Below are 17,891 nucleotides of genomic sequence, written 5' to 3'. Positions count from 1 at the left end.
ATTTTGTTTCAGATACATGCAGAAACAAATATGTTTTATCAAAATATTTGAAAGAGTCGAACATCTTTCAAACACCCGGCTGTAGTTGTTGGATCCTACTGATTGCTCCATTTATCCTTCAGAAGAAGGGACACTGCACTGCCACTGCACTTTCTTGTCTTGGTATACAAGTTGAAAAACACACATTCCTTTTAGAGGCTTCTAGGAACCAAGTTCCTTCTTGGACAGTGCCGGAAGATAGTCTAGACATCAGCGAAAAGCTCTGAATGCACCCTCTAAAGCCAGTGGGACATATTACCAAATTACAGTATGCCATGCTGCCCTGCTAGCTTGGCATAATTATCCATGATGGTGCTGAAGCCTGGAGGGTAAAATGGCCCCATAAAATACGGCAATAAAGGTGTCCTTGGTTGGACCATCATTTTGTAAAGTGCAAACTATGATTGATTAGACAATCTGAACCTCAGGCCATCTGCAGCCTGCCAAAAGAGTGTGTGTAGCTCTAACATTAGACTCAGGCGACTTTCCAACCTGACCTTTTGCCTGAACAGCTGGAAAAGACATAGGCTTCTGGTGCAGCAGCCGTATTCCATATGTCCCTCTAGTTAAAGGAAAACATGCTGATGTGTACCCATCTGCTGACCCTTCTCCTCTACAGTAAGGGGACTCTCTGCAAGCAGTACCATCTTTACTTACCCTTTTAGGCATGTGGGACTTCAGCAAGAATTGTTGAAATTACATCAAGGAAAAACTTGCTTGAACTTTCTCTCTCAGCCACTGGGGGATGTACAAGTGGATGAGGACTTTTCTATGAAAAGGGAATAGCAGCTGCTACAAAACAAAAACAAGGGAATTACAGCAGGGTACATGCATGAATGGTGCTATCAATGGGATATTCAAATCAGGGAAGAAAGCCCCTACATTGTCTCCAACTTTTGTTTGTTGCGTTAGACATGGTCTATGGCTTCTTCCCACCATACTGCTATTGGTTGCTATAGTGCAATATCTTAAGTGAGCATCAGTACTAATACATTATATCTTAATGCTTTCTACATAGCCACAGTTTAAAGTACGCAAACAAAAAGAAACATATATAGATACAAATGAAAAACCTACAAATACAAAACACAGACAAGTAGTGCTGAAAATAGAAAGAGGGAGAAGAGAAGATAGCTGTGATTTAAATGAGAAATGCTCCCCACAGGCTCAAGTATTTGAATATTTAGATCATGGTGATCTCTTTTGTGAAGCTGTTGGACCTTTAGTAGGCACAATAGAACTTGGGAAGCATAATCAGGCAGTTTTATTGCCCATGTTTTCTACCCTTTCTCTGCTTCATTTTTCCCTGAGAAATAGGTGGGTGGCTGATTGATCCACTAGAGAGCCGCTCTTCATGCTGCCTCACTATGTTGAGCCATGAACTAAAATGAACCTTATTGCATTCATCTAGTTTTACTCAGATATTTGATGGCAGCAATGAGGAAAGCTACTAGACAGATTAACCTGACAGACAAAGAAACATCCCCAGCCATTAAGTCACAGCTCATAGTTCAGCACTGCTATTACCTGTGAATCCTTACATAACACAGCCCCTTTCTCCAGGGTTGAGTTCTCCTTCCACCATTTTACAAGTCCCTAACGTAGCCAGGTAGCAAACACCTTTAATTCCAACACTTGGGAGTCAGAAACAGGGGAATCTCTGTGAGTTCAAGACCAGCCTGGTCTACAAAGCAAGTTCCAGCACAAGCTTCAAAGATACAGAGAAACCCTGTTTCAAAATACAAAAATAGAAACAACACAAAACACAAAAAGAAGCCCATATAAACTCCTAACATCTACACCATGCCAAGAATTTAGCATTTAACTAAGCATCATTTAAAAGCCCCATGTTTTCTGGACAAGGAATAGCACAAAGTCCTCTCCCCTGATTCTAGAGAAATGAAACATACTGGCTTTGGGGGAGCCTAGGCAGTTTGGATGCTCAACTTACTAAACCTGGATGGAGGTGGGCGGTCCTTGGACTTCCCACAGGTCAGGGAACTCTGATTACTCTTCAAGCTGAGAGGGAGAGGGACTTGATCGGGGAAGGGGGAGGGAGATGGGAGGCGGTGGCAGGGGGGGGAGGCGGAGATCCTTAATTGAATAATAAAATTTAATAAAAAAAAAAGAAACTTGCATTGGTTTCTGGTGGTAAGCTGTATAACTCTAGTTTGAACCAGTCAGTAAGGCTCATCAATCCTCACACTAACACAGAAGAAACTTTCAAGGTCCCAAGGAACAGAGTTAAGCATGACTTCTTGGCAGCAGCCTTTTCTTGAGTGGACTGTGGTTGCTAGAAGCAAGCAGAGGCATGATTTCTTTAAGAGAATGTTTCCTGACTCAACAGTAGCAGCAAAAACTGTGTGGCTCTTTTCAGAGTTGCTTCCTGATTCATACTGGTCCAGTTACAGAGCATTTAATGGAGTCTGGGAAAAGCATGTTACAAATTGCTGAATGGCCACATAGACCCACTGCATTCTTGGAGTTGGGGAAGTGAGCATGGCTAGCAAAGGCAGTAAGCATACCTCTGCCATGTGAATGAGACAGAGCCAACAGGCAGGGTGGCAGAGTTGGTCCTACCCATGCCTGCTTAGCATATTCCTGGTCAGAAAATGATTACAGATACTCAATAAAGACATATTCAGATAGAAATAAACCTCTGAACCTGTCATAATACATTTAAAAATGTATATAGGTTTGGAAGAGAGAAGTAAAAAAAGTATATATAGTTATATAAGAAAGAAAGAATGAAAGAAAGAAAGAATTAAAAAAATAAAACAAAGGAGACAGTAAAAGTAATATAAATGAGTACAGACAGTCATAGGTTAAAGGAGTAAAGAAAATAAGCCACATAAAGATGAAAAATGCACATGGAGTCTGAATTGTGTATATTATTATGTTTTCCTTGCATTTTCAGACAACAGACAGACATTTGATTCTAGGGACTGCAAAGCTAAACAACATATATATTTTAAAAGTATCTTGGCTACAAAATTTGAGTCTAAGGATATGTTACTTTGCAAAAGAGTTTCTGCTTTTGTTTACACAGAAGATAAGAACCTGTGGATTCCTTCCAGGATAATGTGGTTTTATGGAACAAGACCCTCTGAAATGTTTCTGTGAACCCTAGAAATACTTGGCCCAACAAAGAGTAGGAAGCAGTTTTTTATGCTCAAATTCCCAAAATGATTGTTTATAAATGTTTATTTTCTATTAAAAGGGTTGTCTATAAAAGACTAATGGTCAAAGTCAATTTCTAAAAAAAAATAAGGGGAATATGATTTGGAGGTAAGTACTTTACATTGTTATTGACTATAGTGTATTGACACAGATTTAAGGCCAATTCTGTTACACTGTGTATATGTATATTTCTAATCTTGTTTTCTTGTTTAAGGTATTAGGTTTATACAGCTCATTTTAAAATGTAATATATATTCAGCAAGTCCAGTTTTATCCCATGCTTTTTCAGACTCCGGCCAGCTGGCCTTGGTGAATTCCCGAAAGAATATCTCCATTGTCTCAGTGTGTGGTTGTATCCCTCGCGGTCCTGAGTTCCTTGCTCGTGCTCCCCCTCCTTCTGCTCCTGATTTGGACCTTGAGATTTCTGTCCGGTGCTCCAATTTGGGTCTTTGTCTCTGTCTCCTTTCATCGCCTGATGAAGGTTAATATTCAGGGAGATGCCTATATGTTTGTCTTTGGATTCACCTTCTTATTTAGCTTCTCTAGGATTGTGAATTATAAGCTCACTGTCCTTTATTTATGGCTAGAAACCAAATATGAGTAAGTACATCCCATGTTCCTCTTTTTGGGTCTGGCTTACCTCACTCAGGATAGTGTTTTCTATTTCCATCCATTTGTACGCAAACTTCAAGAAGTCCTTGTTTTTTACTGCTGAGTAGTACTCTAATACGTATATATTCCATACTTTCTTCATCCATTCTTCTATTGAAGGGCATCTAGGTTGTTTCCAGGTTCTACTGAGAACTCAAGAACAATGGCAATGGGTTTTTGATCCTACTGCATGTGCTGGCTTTGGGGGGGGGGGCTGGGCAGTTTGGATGCTCAACTTACTAAACCTGGATGGAGGTGGGCGGTCCTTGGACTTCCCACAGGTCAGGGAACCCTGATGGCTCTTCAAGCTGATGAGGGAGAGGGACTTGATCGGGGGAGGGGGAGGGAAATGGGAGGCGGTGGCGGGGAGGAGGCAGAAATCCTCAATAAATAAATAAAATTAAAAAATAAATAAATACAATAAAATTAATAGATAATTAAGAAATACATACTAATAGATAGTCATTTATTATAGTCAAACTTGTAGTCATGTTAGTTAGGTTTTCCATATGACAGAGATATATTACAAAAGGATAGGTATTCTTCAAACCGTTCAAAGACCTACGCGATATGGCATTTAAAAGCTTTTAAGAACTTAGACATTCCTCCATAGTGAGAAAAGTTTGTTTATTACAGCACCAATTACTTCAGAGAGGTTGATGGGTATTGAAGAAATTTGTTATGGAATTTGCCCTCAATGTGACAATGCTAGCCATTTGGGCAAGAAACTGTTTTGCCTGGACTGCTTGATGGTATGCTGTATGAACTGGAAATGCAGGACTCACATAAAAGTGACTGCTGAATTTTCCAAAAGATGGGATGTTCCCTCAATGTTTCTGTTTCATGGAAGAAACTGCCAGACATTTTACAGGACACAGAGGAAAGCAACAGTACAGGGCATGACAGATCTCCAAATTTCCTGCTTCACTGAAAAGACTGCTAGATACGATGAGTGTATATAGGCTCAAGACAGATGCCATAATGTCACAGAAGAACTTTGGGTGACTGTCCAGGCAGCAAGATATCTCTGACAATTTTAGAGTTTTGGAAGTTGTCTACAATGAATTTCCTGTTTACTTAGGTAATATTATATCCTGCTGGAGTCTCTGATGGAGTTGAAGAATAGATAGTTATTATTATAGTTTCCCTTAGTTATGATAAAAAAATTAAATATGAAACATTAGACTCACAAGAAATATTGTAACTGTTATTCTTGCTTGATAACTCTTTTGTTATGTAATTTTACTGTGTTAAAGTTAAAAACTTATGTTTTATTAAGACAGAAAAGGAAAGATGATGTGGAATGTCCTTCTGTATATGTGCTATTTTTATTCGTTAATGAATAAATCTGTTTGGGCCAATGGTTTAGCAGAGTAATGTTAGGTGGGAAATCAAAACAGAGAGAGAATAGGCAAAGTTAGGTAGATGCCATGTAGCTGCCAAAGAAGAAAGACAGAACCTTACCAACAGGCCACAGCTTCGTAGTGATACAGAGATTAATAGAATGGGTTAATTTAAGATGTGAGAGTTAGTTAATGAGAATTATTAACTAATAGACCAAACAGTTTTGTGATTAACATAGTTTCTGTGTGATCATTCTGTTCTGTGTGGATGAGAAATTAACTAGCAGTTTCCATTTACAAGAAAGCCATAGAAACAAAGACATTTTTATGTTTGTTATTTTTTAAATTATGTGCCTGTATGTTTTTATGCATGTGCTTGCAGTACCCACATAGTCCACAAGAGGAAGTCATATTCCCTGGACCTACAGTTACAGGTAGTTGTGAATTGCCCACCACAGCTTTTGGAAACTGAACCTACTCATCTGCAAGAGCTGTACGTGCTTTTTAACCACTGAGTCATCCATAACACAATTAAAAAACAAACCCAGAGACAGAAACTGGGGTTCAGCCTAAAGGTCAGAAAAGCAAACCAGTCAGCCACTGACTCTTACCTCTACTATAGTCCAAAATAGCAACCTTGCCTCCAGGAATCTTAGAATGAGACTGTGTGTGCAAACTGTCTCCTCTTATCTTATATTCCTCTACAGTGCTGAGATTAAAGGTATATACCACTACCAACCGGTTTTGATGGCAAACTAATATAGCTACTCTCTGTTACCACTACCTAGTCTGTAAGACTGATAAGTGTGATTGTTTCACTCTCTGAACTTACAGGCAAGGTTATTTATTAAAATACAAATGAAATGTCACTACAGTTACCTGTCTAGCCTTCACAACAGATTTTTGGAAAGCACATTTTATTAACATGGAAAAAGATCAGTACCAAAAAAAGTGCAAGAAAACATAAAACAGAGGCTGTGGTGAGATGCTACATGAAGGGCTGGGTGAATTCCTCTGATAATATCCTTCCATATGGGATGTGGTGCCCATTTATTGCTCAGGTCTCAGTGCATACTCCTCTAGCACTGCTGAAAGCATTTGTGTAACATGCCTGATTATACCACATCTCTTCCTGAGTAACAGTCATTTGAACACACTGCTAAAACATACCATGTTTTTCAGAAAAGGGAGATGGTTGATGGCATTGCCTGAACTTTGTGGCAACTCAATATTCCAGGTTTGCATCTGTTATTTGTAAGTTTCACTGTGAACACATTGGCCATCAGCATTACAAGTGAATGAACCCAGCAGCCAACGACACAGAGAAGAAAGAAGTGGTTCCCAAAGAAGTTAATAGAAGTTAGGTCCATAGCACATGTCTTCATTCTACCTGTGGAGAAATTTTGCTTGGTATTTTTGGTTTGGCAACACGGAGCACTTGTAGCTTTGAACTTGTAATACAGCTTGTGATAAATTCTTAGAAGTCTTGCATCCCCTTTCCAGGTGATGGAACTGTGGACCCGAACCATCATTCCTGGCTTCACCATGGGGAATTTAAAGTTGTTTTAATATATGAGCAAAATATATTTAATCTTTTTTAGGGTCAGTACCTCTACATTACTATCTGCATTATCTAAAGAGAAATGTTTTGTGTCTTGTACTATATAGATTATATCAACTATCTTGTTTAGTCCTAAAATGAAATCCATCTTTGTATATGAATAACAAAATTTTAAGACACAGGCATCACACAAGGATATGAGTTTAAAGAACCATTGGTGCTTAAACTCAAAAGTGTTAGTGCTAACCTCATTACTTCATTCACCTTTGGAGACATCTGTTCTTCCTGTTCCCAGCAGAAGTAATAACTCCTTCCAAGAACTGATGGGAGGAGGGAGTGGGGATGTATAAGAAGAGTTAGCACAGTCCTCATCATTCAACAAGACTGAAATGTAAAATTGTTTCATTTTCATTATTAATTACTCACACATTCCTAACGCCAAATACCACAGAGAATGTGTGTCAAATCAAAGCTCTCGTTATTAGCTGCATTCATATTTTTCCTATGACTGACTACTAATTATCCTAAGCAACATAATAACAGAGCCATTGAGAATAATGAGAAATGCTTTACTGGCGCAGATTGAGAGTTGAGAGCTATCCTGTAAAGTTTGTGCTAACAGTCTGGAGACATGCAACTCCTTGACACACATCCACATCCCATTTCATAAGATGCATGGGTATTGGTTTTTTATTTGTAGTGTCTGAAATTCAGGGACTCTCTGGCAAGTGTCTCTGTCTCTAGATGACTCCACAGTAACTCTGTGATATTAATCAAAGTACTCAGCACTCACGTGTCTGGACAAATGATAATAAAATGCTTCTGTGATCCTCATTATGATAAAATTGGAAAGGATAAACAAAATAATCTCATAATTTTATGGTAAAAATAATTTATTTTTCCTTCTTACCTCTGGCATATTCCTGAAAGGCTGTACATATATACCTAACTTAAAAAAAACAACTAAGGAAAATGACATACTAAGCTACTTCAAAGTATCAGTAAGTAAAGTTGAAGTTCTCCTTAACTGGTCCCAGACTACGTTGTTTGCCTAGTACAGTCTGGGACCACTTGATTCTCTTGTTTAGGTTTCAACTCGCCCCAGCTCATAGAAGTTTCTTTTATGCCAAAAGCTGTTAAACATTTCTCCCAATGCAGAAAAGAATGGGGAAAAATGTTCATAAATCTACCCATCTGTCAGCTCATGTCAGCACTTAGTAAATATCTAATGAATAGGTAAGTATTTGTGGAACACTGAGCTAAGTTTTAGAATTGCAAATTCAAAAAAAAAAAGAAAGGAAGGGAGGGAGGAAGAAAGGAAGGGAGGAAGGGAGGGAAAGAGAGAGAGAAAGAGAGAGGGAAAGAGGGAGGAAGGAAGGAAGGAAGGAAGGAAGGAAGGAAGGAAGGAAGGAAGGAAGGAAGGAAGGGAGAGAGGGAGGGAGGGAGGGAGGGAGGGAGGGAAGGAAGGAAGGAAGGAAGGAAGGAAGGAAGGAAGGAAGGAAGGAAGGAAGGAAGGAAGAAAAATCACACTACATGAACCATGCCCTGAAGATGCTCACATTTCAGCTGGGAAGACAGGAACATAAACAACTCTGAGAAGTGGTGGGATGGGGTGATGTGCATCAAATACAATGGGGAGATCTTGGAGCTTGTTTTGTCTTAAAGAGAGGAAGTACCTCACGCATCTCTAATTTAAACACCACTCTTGCTTCTGAACTAAGACTTCATTACTTCCTTGACACCTGGGACCTCCAGGATAGAATTTTGCCTTTGTTTCAGTCTGTTGGTATTTTAGAGAAGCAACTCTTTCCCCATGTCCAAACCTTTTATATAGCCCACCTCCCACTGGTAGAGCTTTTTGATATCCTTATTGCTGCCTGGACTTCAGAAATCATCTCCTCAATGACCCATGAACCATGTCTGCACTCTGCTGAATCCCCTGGGCTTCCTGGGTCGCTCATATGCTCTCTGCCAAATTACAGATCACAGTCCCTTGAGCTAAGGTTCCTCCCTGTTCTCCGATGACTTGCATCACACCTAAGCACATGATCCTTGGTTGAAGTGTAAGAACTCCATTAGGAATGTGAGACTGGTCCACCTGGAACACTCCTAGGTATATACCCCAAATATCAATCACAGAGAAGTTACCCACATATGTATTCACTTGAAGGTTACAATAGTTTAGCTATGGAGTCACCAAATTGTAACCAGCAGGAAATTGGATGAAGAAAGTGATATAGCAGTACAGATACAAAACAGTATCAATCAACCACAAAGAAGGACAAAACTGTGTAAACTTTAGGAAAAATAATAAAATTGAGGAACATTGTGCTAAGTGAAATAAGCCAGTCATAAAGACAAGAATCAGTGTTTTTACTTCATTTGGAGAAGGTAGAAGGAAAAATGAAATGATACCAATCAGAAAGCAAAAGAGAAACCAAAGAGGAAGCTAAAAAGGACTAGAGAGGAGTGAGAAAGGCCAAAAAGGGTATCAGGGAGAGTGGATTCAAACAAACATGGCATATGTATGTAATATGGCAAAGACATCATTTTGTATAACTTACATGATTATTATAAAGATCCCTCTTTTATAAAGAAGGTAAATGACACACTTTAGTTGGGACACTTCTTTGGATTATGAGTCTACCATGGTAGTAACACATCAATAATTCTTAAATATTTAATGTGTCCATGACATGGGTAGACACTGGAAATAGAACAGGGAGGTCTTCATAAACCGGGTGCAAGACAGTCTACATCGAAAGTAGTTATCCTGGGTGCCTTGAGGTTTGGAAAACTACTGTTTGAAGACTACTTAGTATTTGAAGGTAAAACCACTTAAAAATTTCTGAAATTTAGGCAGGTTCCTTTCCCATCTTAATTCTCATTAGATTTAGAGTGACCTCAGAGAGGCATGCATTAAGAGTTATTGTGCTTTATAAAAATCTTTTAACATTTAAACTTAGAACTAAAATTAAGAGGTACCTATGGCACATGAAGAATGATGTTACATCTTAAGGCAAAATAGAGAAACAAAGACAGTTTCTGCCATAAGTAGCTCATAATACAGAAGGCAAACACAGACTAAAAATGCCATTAGTAGAATTTTTACAACTGTTTACTTCACAAAAAAGAAGAAATACTGCAAGTTCCTAGACTTTAACCTGAAAAAACTGACCTCTACACTGTATACCATTGAGTTATAATCATGAGCCTTCTCTTCTCTGTACAGTGCTGCAATGGACATATTGCAGTACCCAAGCATTTTCCCTCATCATCTTCCCATGCATGATGGGAAAGAGTCTTGTGTGCCTAGACAACACGAGCTGCCACTTTTCCTTACCATGTTCAAAACACCCAGCTCTTACAGACAGTGACACAATGATTCTTAGAACAGTCTTAGAGAGTTACTTGGTTTTTGTCTGTTTCATAATGTGCTGTCACATAGTCCAAGCTGACCTCAAATTTGCTATGGAGCCAAAGATGGCCTTGAATTTTTACCTCCCCTGTCTCTATTTTCTGAATGCTTCCTTTCAGGTGTGCAGTGTCTGGCTTCACACTGTACTAGATGCCAAGCAAGCATTCTCCATGCTAGACAAGCGTTCTACCTGCACAGCCCCAGGCACTAAGGTTGCTGATTTTTTTTTTATCATTTTTTTTCTGATTAAGAAAGTGAACTTCAGGATCAGTGCTTAGCCTCCAAGGTTAAGTCCCAGGGTGACAAACTGAATGTTGACCAGGCCTCTCTCAATGCAGTGTTCTGCACCTCTCCTGCCATGCTATTCCTTCTGAAATAGCCTCATTCTTTCTTTCTCAGGTTGGTTTTGCGATCTTGTGTCATTTTGGTTGTTACTGTAAAATTCTATGTGCCCTTTATGTTCACATTTATTGCTTGTTTCTTCAAGCCAGGCACTGTTTAGGGCTGGGGCTACTAATGGGAACAAAATCTCTATGTGAGAGAACTTTAATTTTTTAAACCATCCCCTGCTTGTGAAGTAGCCCTGTTACATGCCTTGCCTTTGCTTTCAAAAATCCCATCAACAAGGAGTGTCTGCCTATGCCCGTTTCTGGCTGCCACCTCGGGGTACTCTCTACCTGGTTAAATGTTAAAACAGGTGTTAAATGAATGCAAACCTTGAGAGCTAAAGGAGGTGTGACCTAAACTTAAAAATGTAGGAGGGGTCAGCAAGGACTCTAAGAAGGCCCCTTGGTAGAAACAGGAAAGGAAACTAGAGTCTAGGGAGAAGGACCATGAACTTTAAGGATTTTGAGGCAAGACAGCCATGTTCCTTGTGGAACTCAAGACAAATGCTGACTTCCTTAGCTCATTACCCAAACAGAGAATTCAGGACTCAGTTAAAACACTGGGTTTAACATTATAGAAATCTGATTTTTAAAATAAGCACCCTCAGAACCAGGACTTTTCATTGGTAGACTAGGGGCATCTTCATATGAGGGAGGGGCAGTAAATAGCATACAGTCACTGCTAACAATGGGAAACATTATTCCAGCTGTTACTACAGGGAGGCAGGGTGGACCTGTCTATCAACCCATAAAATTGTATCGAAGAATCCAGCCACAATCTCCAAAGGAAGATGTGCACCAATACAGCTTACTGAATGAGCAGTAATTCTCCTGAGATCAGGCCAGACACCTTTATGCACAGCGCACACAGGAGAAGGCAGCAGATGATATCCACTCCTGCTCTGTTTTCTAAGAAGTGTAATGGCCTCAGCTTCCTTCCTGTATGTGCATGAGCAGAGAGAACATTAAGTTTATTTCATTGTGCTGCCAACACTTCATTTCCCTGGACTCATTCTCTGGGTATATCCTTGGCTGTTTCTCATTTGTCAGTCTGTTCCCAGAGCAGCTTAAGAGATCTTAGAGAAAGATGCTGAATCAATATTTGAGCTTTATGTGGGTCCTGGAGAAGCCTGACTACACAGCAGTAAGCTGCTGTGGAAACAGCCTTGTCCGAGTGGGTTAGCTCTTGATTGAAGAATAGTGACTAATCTGCAAAACTAACTTAGTTGCATTTATCTAGAACTCAAAAAAGCACTTGGCATCTGGATTTCAGAATTTGGGAGGAAAAAACCTCACTAATCATAATGACCTAGAGTTGCTTGTTCAGTCACCACAGAAGAGTATGAGGACCTAAAGTCTGTCTTTTCTTACTCTGCCATGTGATCATAAGCAACCCATTGATTTCTAGTCTCTGCTGTCTCTTGAAACTTGGATTGATTGGGCTTTTATCCAAAATTAGCTCTAGTTCTATGCTATTTAGAAAACTAACACAGTCCTCTTGAATATTGTAATATCAGAATATTCATTCAATTTGTTATCTAATTATTTATTAGAACTATTACATATTTACTGATATGGATGCTGACAGTATAGAAAAGAAAACTAAAACAAACTGCCTCTTGGTCTTGGGGCTCACAATATCTTTAATCCTTTTGTAGAGAAAGCACCACACAACGGTGATATTTTACAATATTGTCGGTAAAACAAACTCAAAGGAGAACCCAGGAGGACTTCCTTCTGCCCTCCTCAGAACCAAACATGCTTGGAACCCATAAGAAAACAAGTGCTTTGTCTAAACAGATTATGGCAACAAAGTGGCATGTGTGACCCAGTCTGAGCAGTCTGAGAGTTGTTGAGACACTGAGGAGACTGGACGTCAGAACGAAGCTATAATGAGAATGGGAAACTGAGAATCATACGTGGGGGAGAATCTGCTGAGGGGGCAATTAAGTACAGGCATACTCACACGATGGAGCATCGTATGTGATCAAATTTTAAATGTATTCTAGATGATTCCACAAGATAAAATTGTTGAATTATTGCCAGTGACTGAAAGCTGAAGAAAAATAGGGTTTTTTTTTTGGTAGTTACAGAAAAGAAAATTTCACATCCTAAATATACAACAGAATGGGCTTCTCAGGAAGCAATGGATTCTCTGTCACTGAACATGCTAGAATAACTGTGGTTAATAGCCTGGGGGGTTAAATGAGTAAGCATAAGAATTGCAAACTGAGTTGGTGTTTCCCAGTCCCAAATCTCTATGTAAGCTTTCATTATGCTCATGGAAAGAGTAGCTATAAAATCCTTTTTATTCTGAAGATCTGGGTTTTTTAGATCTTCAGATCTTTACTCCTGATAGAGGTTATGGCCAATAGCATCATACCTAAATGAGAAATGATTTCTGTGACAATAGATCTTCCTCAGCTGCTCACTCAGAATCTAGAAAATGGTAAACAATACACATTTTATAGAATGTGTTATTCATGATTAAAAGAGAAAATATGATAGGAAGGCCTGATGTCATGATCCTAAATGGTTTAATTCATGAGAGAAACTTAACACAATGACTGGTAGATGTAATTTAAACCTTGAACAGTAGGGACTCTTGTTCTTTTGCTGAAAATAAAGTAATCTTCATGGAGTTTGCCTTGCATGTTAATGCAAACTTGTAGCATGAAGCTCATTTAGTGAGTTTTCACTCATCGGTCTTGGGCTGTCTGAACACTTCCAGATAACATGTGTTCATAACATCGCATCCAATTGATCACTCCAAGAGCTTACAGTGACACGAGGAGAAAGAATGAACAGAAAGCAAGGATGTGCTACTGTGGTGTGCCATCTTCACTGTCAACACACATGAATTTTTGAATCACCTGTGAAGCATGCTGCTGAGGGCTTCCCTGAAGAAGATGAATTGATGAGGGAAGACACATCCTAAATGTTGATGCTATCACTGTATGGACTAGAGCTCCTGGCTGGAAGAAAAGGGGGAAAAGGGAAGAACCTAGCTGACCACCAGAGTCCCTGCTCTCTGGCGTACCCTGGTGGAAAAACTCCAGCTCCTTCTCCTGTGGGCTCCTTCATGCCTTCCCTGCCACTAATGACTCCCTCTGCCCAACAGTAAGCAGAAGAAATTCTGCTTCCCTGAAGGTGCTTGTCTTACATATTTGGTCACAGTGATGATAAAACAACTAGCTTGATTCTCACAAAAATTTTCAGTTTTGTACTGAAGAATTAAACTCTTAAATATTGACTGAATCAAAATGCCGCTTAGCTCTCTCTCTCTCTCTCTCTCTCTCTCTCTCTCTCTCTCTCTCTCTCTCTCTCACACACACACACACACACACACACACACACACAAACACACAAACACACAAACACATACACACACACCAGTGCCCACACACATACATTCAAGCACATATACAGTATTCACTGTAGCAGATAGGGTCCTTTTCTCTAACACCTCTACCAATGGGCTAGCTTTTCAGCCTTCACAGTGTCACCATATTTAAATAGTTCCCTTGATTCACTTCCCAGGGATAAATCTGCAGACAGGTACTATCTCATCACATACTGACCCCCTAGTGATCCTCTGGTATTTGCCACACTATAAATACTTGGGGAAAAATGGCTGACCAGTTGTTCAACTGAAACTCCTTAAAGGTAAATCTCTAACATACAACTTATAGTACCTGGTTACTTGCTATAATTAAGAGCCTCATTTATATATCCCTTCCTTGCTATTTCTATATTTTTTACTACCTTTATACACTTGTATATATTTTCCAGGCACACTAGGCACGTATTCATCTCTTTTAATTTAATTTCTCCCTCCATGGATCTGTGTGTGGGCATCTCAGTTGAGAAGCCTCTTGTTCATAAATAACTACTAGATGGTTTTACTGTCCAAACACCTCCAACATTTTAATTGGAACTGTTTCTAAAGCCTGCTTCATAAGCTGCATAACTGGCTCACGTTCAAATGGGGCTGAGATGTATCCATCAATAACAGCTCATATTGCATTAAAATATAGATTAAAACACATCAAAGTAGAAACAACTTCCTTTACACTTAATAAAATTTAATACACTTTCAAAATTACATTTTTTCAAAGGCAGACACCTTTAGGAACTTCTTTTATGGTAGGAAAATGCCCTCAGGAATCTTGCCTTTGGGACACTGGATCAGTTTGTATCTTTGTCTCTTAGGAGGTCTGCTATTGGAATGCAAGATCACTCTATGACTTTTATCTATTGATTTCATGAATTAATATAGCAGATTTATTCCTGTGTTTTCCAATGGGCATTGGCATTTACAGAAAGGGAGGAAAGGGCAGAGACACAAAGAAACTGAAAGAGACCTTGGATCTTGAACACATCACACCTCAATTGTGAGGTCATGGTAATGAGAGAAGCAGAAAGGCGCATGTGTAGTGGGGAAAGAAAGGGCTGCTTGTATACTCTTGGCCATTGCCTCACCTCATTTTCATCTGGGACTGTTGGAGGCCTCCCTTAACTTGAATCTGGATAAGCTGACATACTGAATCCCTTTTAGCAGAGCCTGCCTGATATGGTTATGATTTAAGAAAGAAGCTGGCTGCTCTTCACATCACATAGCAGGGAAACATTTGTTAAAGCCAGCACTCTCTTAACTCCAGCTGCACTCCAGCCAGGCTATCAACTAAGCCCCTGCTTACCTCACAGTTGCCCAGCATAGATCCCTTCTGTGTAGACAAGCGTTGGACAGGCAGTGTCCCTGGGCTGGGCTGGAGCTCAGATCTTGTCTTGACCACAGTGTGGATGAAGCAGAAAGATAAATGCAGGCTTCTCAAGCTACTCGGCGAATGTTCCAGAAAGATAATAGAACCTCTCAATTTTTGTGTCTCTATATTATTTTTCCTTAATGTTAGGCTCTTAGGGAGGCTTTGTGGATATAGAAGTTTCTTCAATTCCTCCCGAGGCTAAAGAGGAATGCACAGTGCTTTACAAGATTCTGAGGCTATGGAAGATGACAATAGACACTCATGCATAGTTATAGTAGTCCAACAAAAGGAGAGAGATCAGAAAAGAAAGTCAATAGTATTCATGATGGGCTCCCTGTATTTCCTCTCATTTATAGTGAAAGTTTACAGCGTGGGATTCCTGTATATTTTCATGAATGATCAATATATGAGACTTCTTGATTTCTCTTTATTAGTTCTCATTTTTTGGTTGTTTGGTTTCCTAAGCTGTTGGCATCTACACACACACACACACACACACACACACACACACACACACACACAAATATGTACCTGTGTCAACATGTGTTTCTCAGTCAATGACTCCCCAGCATATTTTGAAGTTGAGTTTATATCATCATCATATGATCTGCTTCAGAAGCTGCTGCCCAGGTCTGAGATGAGGACACTCAGTCAGCATGCATCGCTCATCTGCAAAGGACACCACTATTGAGCTGCATGCACTTTTGAAAATACTAGCACAAAGACAGGCTCAGAGCACTTTAATTTCTATATGTTTTAAATTTGACTCTATATAGGGTGAAATATCTATTTTCTATGTAGTGGTAGTGCCAATTTGCTTGAGTTGCTTGCCATAAAGTGTCATAGCAATGTTCTTCACTACTGTGGTGAGGGTAAGTCCAAGAACAAGGATCTGGTAATTTCAGAACCACTCCCGGCCACACACAGATACACTGCCCCTGCTGTGTCCTCAAAAGGCCTCTGTGTGAACCACAGAAATGTCTTATGCCTCTCAAGGCCCCACTGTAATGGTATCATTTAGCACAGCCAACCTAAAAGATTTTTTTTTCTTTTTCGAGACAGGGTTTCTCTGTGGTTTTGGAACCTGTCCTGGAACTAGCTCTTGTAGACCAGGCTGGTCTCGAACTCACAGAGATCCGCCTGCCTCTGCCTCCCGAGTGCTGGGATTAAAGGCGTGCACCACCACCGCCCGGCCCTAAAAGATTTTTGTGTCCAGATGAAGTACATTCTGAAGTACAGGAGAGCTAAGACTCAACAAAGGAATGTTGAAGCAATACTATGTAGACATACTGACAGAAAGCATCCCAGAGATGATCAGTAGAAAAGCATGGGGAGTCAATAATCTAGTGCTTCAGAAACTGAGGAAGAAGAATCATCAGCTTGAAGTATATCTGGGAAACCTAGGAAGCAGGTAAATGATAGTAACAATAGTAAAAACAATAATAACTCAACAATAGCAATAGAATAATAATTAGCATAGTAATGTCCTGCCCTGAACAAAATTAAACAGAAAAGAAGATAAAGTATATAAGATCTGGAGAGATGACACACAGTGGGAAAATGCAAGCATGAGGACTAAAGTTCAAATCTCCAACACTCATAATGTTCCGTAAGTAGGTGAGCGTGGCCACTCCCATGAAATCCCAGTTATCAGGAGGTAGAGACAGGAATCCCCAGAGCATTCTCACAGCCTAGATCAGAATAGCGAACTAGTTCTGGGTTTAAATGAGAAACCCTGCCTCAATGCGTATAAGTTTGGAAAGAGAATGAAAACAGATGGCAACCTGTCATCTATTCATAGTATCCACATGTGTATGCACATGATCCACACACAAACAAATGTCCATACACATATTCACACACATTGAACACAAATATGTATGCAAAAAAATCTTTGGAAATTGTTTTTGCAAATAGCACTGTGAGAACTCAGTTCCATTCTAGAAGGCTGTCTCATAGTTCCTCCCTGAGACCAGAATCATCTTGATCAAGTCACTCTGTTGCTGCCTTGCTTAGAATCCTGGTCGTTGTCTGTTTTCTCATAAATAAAAACAAAAATTCAACACTTAAAGAAAAACTCAATTTGTATTTGGCAAGCATGATATGTCGTTGTAGGACACCCTTCTGTATGCTGTGAATATGTCTTACTACCCTTGGTTAATAAAAAAGCTGATTTGGCCTATGGCAGGGCAGAACAGAGCTAGGAGGGAAAGACAAATTGAATACAGGGAGAAAGAAGGAGTAGTCAAGAGACACACCAACAGCCTCTAGAGAAGCAAGATGCGACATAACAAGCCAAGATCCTCATGAAAATTATAACCTAATAAAAAAGTTTAAGTTGTAAGAGTGTTGAAATAAGAGCAGCGGGGCTGCGTCCCCAGCACCCTGCTGCCCACATGGCTAGCTTAGCTTATGCCCCGAAATAATTACACGGAAACTGTATTCTTTTAAACACTGCCTGGCCCCAATAGTTCCAACCTCTTATTGGCTAGCTCTTATATATTGATCTAACCCGTTTCTATTATTCTATGTAGTCCATGAGCCGGC

Source organism: Microtus ochrogaster, chromosome 5 (assembly GCF_000317375.1).
Source record: "Microtus ochrogaster isolate Prairie Vole_2 chromosome 5, MicOch1.0, whole genome shotgun sequence".
NCBI lineage: Eukaryota > Metazoa > Chordata > Mammalia > Rodentia > Cricetidae > Microtus > Microtus ochrogaster.
This window is presented reverse-complemented; position numbering follows the sequence as displayed.